The sequence below is a fragment of the Leptonychotes weddellii genome, unplaced genomic scaffold (genome assembly GCF_054177405.1).
Source record: "Leptonychotes weddellii isolate Sample4059 unplaced genomic scaffold, ASM5417740v2 HiC_scaffold_13764, whole genome shotgun sequence".
In the NCBI taxonomy this organism is placed as follows: Eukaryota; Metazoa; Chordata; class Mammalia; order Carnivora; family Phocidae; genus Leptonychotes; species Leptonychotes weddellii.
This window is the reverse complement of record NW_027717669.1, coordinates 1-5,522: the sequence shown is the minus strand read 5'-3', so window position 1 is coordinate 5,522 and position 5,522 is coordinate 1. Positions and strand designations below refer to the sequence as shown.

General features: G+C 34.6%; 1 non-coding gene across 1 annotated transcript; it reads left to right on the top strand.

The window, feature by feature from the left end:
- The first annotated feature begins 26 nt into the window (after positions 1-26).
- Positions 27-5,516, top strand: LOC102735526 (uncharacterized). Its single transcript, XR_014141714.1, has 3 exons — positions 27-271; positions 2,782-2,882; positions 3,896-5,516. It is a non-coding gene; the product is annotated as an uncharacterized LOC102735526 (transcript).
- Positions 5,517-5,522: the final 6 nt, after the last annotated feature.

The window sequence follows — 5,522 nt, the reverse complement described above, 5'->3', positions numbered from 1 at the left end:
TGAAGACAGCTTGGGTGAAACAGAGAGCATTTGTAATATTGGGAGGGTGCATCCTGGCAGAGTGGGAAAGAGATTTATTTTGTTCCTTTGTAAATCAGATAAAATTCCTACATTTTAAGAATATTATCACTGAAGCCTCTTGCTTCACGTTTTGCCCACTATTTACAGAACACTGTCTCCTTTTCTTTTTAATACAGGACTTTCAGAAACAGCTTACTAAAGCTCAAAGAATAATGATCATAGGGAATGGCGGCATTGCACTTGAACTGGTGTAAGTATGTATTTTAAATCCTATTTAAACACTGCTCTGTGATTCATGTGATTATTGGCAGACTAGAAACATCTTGGTATTCTGAAATTCAAAGATAAATGTAATTGGTTTTCATATATTTTCAAGGAAAATGTCCACTTTATATTTTTGGCTTTCATGGAATTCATTGTTGTAGAAATGTCACTGCCAAACATGAGTTTAGGGAACATTTTCTGTCTCAAGAGGTCACACACAGGTGACTGGAGAGATGTGACCCATAGAGGTGTATGGGAAGCATGGACTATCTTGAAAAACACTTGTTCATACTTTAGGGATTTCTAAATCTCTAAAGTGCACACTTTTAGAGATTTCTAGTCACAGCCCCCACCACTTTTTATTGTTTATACCCATCCTGCTTCACTCATTTATATGGTTACCTGTCTTGCCCATGACTCCCTATTTCAAGATCTATGGTACTCCCAGCTCTTGGTTTGTTGGAAATTGAAACTTTAGTTCTTTGATGCAGGAGCAGCTGAATTCTTGACTTCAGAGCTCATTGCTGAAAAACCAGGGGCTAGAACTGCACATAAAAGAACCAGATATACAACTGAAGATATAGCATCTGGTTCATTAATTCACAGATGAAAGCCATATAGAAAAAGGCCATAAGGACATTGAGCAAAATATTATAGTTGGGGGAGATAGGAATATAGATAATATTTATTTCTATATTCTACATGACTTAGATTTTCTAGGATTTTTTTTTCATGAAAAATATGTATAAGTAAAACTGGAAATTTAGTGAATTAAATGAAGCAGCCCATCTGCACCTTTGCAAACATGCTGCAGTTGGACAGCACCTAAGGTAATTTTACAAAAAATGCAAGTGAGTTATAAAAGAAATACAGACCTCAGTTTTTTTATTTTAAAAGAGTTTTGTGTTTGTTTTTAACTTTCAGCTTATAAAATTCAAGAAGAATTTTTTAAGTTTTGAGGATGCTAAAAATTGACAAAATTTTAAAAATTGATGGCTAATTTTTTTATTGAATTATAATTGACATACACTTTATTAGTTTTAGGTGTACCACAATAGTGATTGAATTTTTTATACATTATGACATGGTCACCTCAGTAGGCTTAGTTACCCTCTGTCATTGTACGCACTTACTAGAGTACTATTGACTATATTTCCTGTGCTGTACTTTACAGCCCCGTGACTTATTTATAACTGGAGATTCGTACTTCTTACCCACGTCCCCTCTGGCAACCACCAGTTCTCTGAATTTAAGAATCTGTTTTTTTTTTTTGTCTCTTTTTTATTTTGTTTCTTAAATTCCACATATGAGTGAAATCATAGGGTACTTGTCTTTCTCTGATTTAAATTTCACATAGCATAATACTCTCTAGGTCCATCCATATTGTTGCAAATGGCAAGATCCCATGCTTTTTTATGGCTGAATAATAGTACACACACACACCATACACATACATACCGCACCTTTATTCACCTATGGATGGACACTTGGATTGCTTCCATATCCTGCCTGTTATAAATAATGCTACAGTTAACATAGGGGTGCATATCTTTTTGAATTAGTGTTTTTTTTTCTTTGGGTAAATACTCGTTAGTGGAGTTATTGGTCATATGGTAATTCTAATAATTTTTTGAGGAATCTCCATACTGTTTTTCACAGTGGCTGTACCAGTTTGTATTCTCAGCAACAGAGCACAAGGGGTCTTGTTTCTCCACACTCTCACCAACACTTGTTATTTCTTGTCTTTTTGATTCTAGACATTCCAACAGGTGTAAGGTGATACCTCATTGTGGATTTGATTTGCACTTCTCTGATGATTAGTATTGTTGAGCATCTTTTCATGTGTCTGTTACCATCTGTATGTCTTTGGGAAAATGTCTGTCAGGTCCTCTGCCCATTTTTAGTTTGGTTGGTTTTTTTGTTTTGTTTTTGGGTTTTTTTTTTTTTTTTTTTTGGTTACTGAGTTGTATGAGTGCTTTATATGTTTTGGATATCAACACTTCATCGGATAGATTGTACCTTTCATATTAACCATGTATATAACATGCAAAAACACATTGTATATACAATAAACACTTGATTGAAAGATCCATTTTATAACTTTATCACAAAATATTAAAATAATGAATAAAAAACTGGGGCGCCTGGGTGGCTCAGCCGTTAAGCGTCTGCCTTCGGCTCAGGTCATGATCCCAGGTCCTGGGATCGAGCCCCGCATCAGGCTCCCTGCTCCGCGGGAGGCCTGCTTCTCCCTCTCCCACTCCCCCTGCTTGTGTTCCTGTTCTCTCTCTCTCTTTGTCAAATAAATAAAATCTTTAAAAATAATAATAAAATAAAATAATGAATAAAATGATCAAAACACATAACTTAGTTTAGTCATGCTGTATAAACAGAAGAGAATCATAACATTGCCTAAAAACTTGAAAACAAAAAGCATACTTCTCTGCCTGGCAGTTTTTAGATCATTTGAATTTTGAATTGCGTTTATCTTTTCAGGAAGGAAAAAGGAAACACAAACCAAAGCTGGTGCTGGTAATATGGGCAGTGCCTTGCGACCTGATTGGCCTGAAGGCTTGAATCTTAAAGGTACAAAAGAGGTATGTGTTCATATACTAATTAAACCTAAGATGCAATTTTAAATTCTTGAACCATTCATTAAAGACTGATTACAAGTAAGTCAAAACATCTGCTAGGTCATTTTACTTAAAATCCAAAATGCTAGGACAGACAGGACCAATGGCATGTGGCCCAATTCCTTACCAGTTAAGTATTTCATTCATCTAAAACGGACTCATGCCCTTCTTTTTAGTTCCCCAGGCAGAGAGACTTCCAGACCCGGACTACAGTGAATATAGCTGTCCTATTTTAAATTAATCCTTTCTCAAAGGTCACTTCACATGCATTATAATATTTCAAAGTTTATTAGATGAATTCTAAATAAAATATGTATTTAACACCCTAATTGGATAAGCAGATGACTTGCTTTTACTCATTTTATTTATTAGATACATTATATTTAAATAGTAAAAGGCTGTGATATTTAAGTACTGTAAGAAGCGTAAATGGAGTCCTTATTACTGTGTATGATTTCTTTTCAGCCTTGGGTAGTTTGGAGGGGAGCCGGCTTCACGGCATATCTAATTTTTGTGATAGAAATTATACAAAATCATTTTTTTCCTGCATCTTCAGATCCAAAGATTAATAGTATTTTTAACCTGAGAACTTCAGCAGTTTGGTTCAGTAAACATTATCTCCTGTGTACTTGGCACTTTCCTAAGGTTCTGGATATAACAGTAAGTCGGCATAGACTGCCCTCAAGAGGTTTTTATAGTCTCTAGCAGTTGTAATTTTTAAAGACTGTATTTGAAATTATCAATGAAGCCTATACTAAAAAGTATACCCTTGGTGTTACCTGCCAATGCAACTACTTGTTCTCTTAAGTTCTGAATGGATTTCCCTCACTCCCTTCATGCACAAAAATCGTGAGAGGCTTATTTTGGGGCATCCAGTATGTTTCCATTTATATTGTAAGAATTATTTTTCTGTATGTTTCTACGAGTGTATTGTAATTTTGGGGGGGATGTGTTATGGTGATCAGCATTGCTTTTAGTTTTCTCGTAAGATTCACATCGAAACTGTATGTGAAGTAAAGAAAATCTACCTTCAGGAAGAATTTAGAATTTCTAAGAAAAAGTCCTTGCCTTTTCCCAGAGACCATTGTAATCAGTCAGTCACAACTGATAAAGGTAAGTAATAAAATAAGAAAAAATACAATAACCACTAATTTAAAAGGAAGAAAACTTAGTCTTCCTATATTAAAAAACTTAAGATTTCCATATGAAATTTAAACATAAAAAGTAAAAATAAAACCATTACTTAATAAGTCATTTCCTTTTCATTACTTAGTCTTCAAGTTTCCTAATAATTATACATGGGACTCACGGTGCTATGACCACCACAGCTCTGTGAGTCAGAGTATCTTGCAGATCAAAACAAATCTAAACCAAGAAAACCTTTATGCTCTCAGAGGTGAAGTGACTTCCCCCAAATCAAACAGATTAAAAATCTGTAAATTTGGGATTAAGAAACAGACTAATTCCTATTCCACACTTTCTGTGAGAACTATCACCATTGGAAGAAATACACTCAGCCGAACTAGCATATGAGATATTCCACTGTTTTTGAATTCTTTGAATTTTTCCATGGGAAAAGGTAGTGTTAGAGTTTGAATATGAGTAGTAAGGGGAAAACATTGAAAAGTGAGTTATCTCGTTGGACTAAACTCTCAGTGGAGTATAATGTATTAGTATTTTTAAAGAAATAATTTATAAAGGGATTATCAATTTAAATTTACTTTGTTAGAAGTTTTATGTCTAAATTTGAAGGAAAAATGTTTAGAATGTCATAATTTTGTCATACCCAAAACAAGGAGATAATGTTGATTACATTGTAATTGTTTTAGCAAATGTGCCTTATAAAAATTAAGGGTTTTTTTTTATGTTGAGTTAGCCAACATATAGTACATCATTAGTTTTTGACATAATGTTCAACAATTTATTAGTTGCATATAACACCCAGTGCTTATCCCATGTGCCCTCCTCAGTACCCATCACCCGGCTACCCCATCCCCCTACCCCTCCTCCCTTCTGTAACCCTCAGTTTGTTTCCCAGGGTCTGTCATGGTTCCTTTTTTTTTTTTTGAAGTAAATTCTACATCCAACCTGGGGCTAAAACTCAAAACGAGATCAAGAGTCGCATGCTCTATTAACTGAGAAGGCCAGGTGCCCCTTAAGGAGTATTGTTTTAAAGTCCTCTCCTGCCTTCTTTCTTTGTTCTAGGCATTATCACATAATTCTATGGACAGCTGAAGGTGATTACATTTGAGATTAAAGGGGTTTTTTTTGTTTTTGTTTTGTGGTTCTTTTTTTAAGAGGTATATATATGTGGAATTGACTAATGAAAAGAAAAACGGCTGTGATTTCATTGTCAGTGCTAGGAGTTAACACCAAATATAGAACCTTTTATCTGTGGCAACAATGTAAGGTGAAATTTTTTGTCCTGCTATGAGTATTTTTAACTGTTCATTGTCTTAGTGTAAAACTGTAACTTAAGGAAGCTGAAAACAATTTAGTTTACAGTCATGTTTTGATTTACAGTATTTCGTATTGCCTAAAGTCCTTAAGCAGTAAACGTCCCAGCATCAGTGTCCTCATAAATGGGACATAATGCACAGTTCA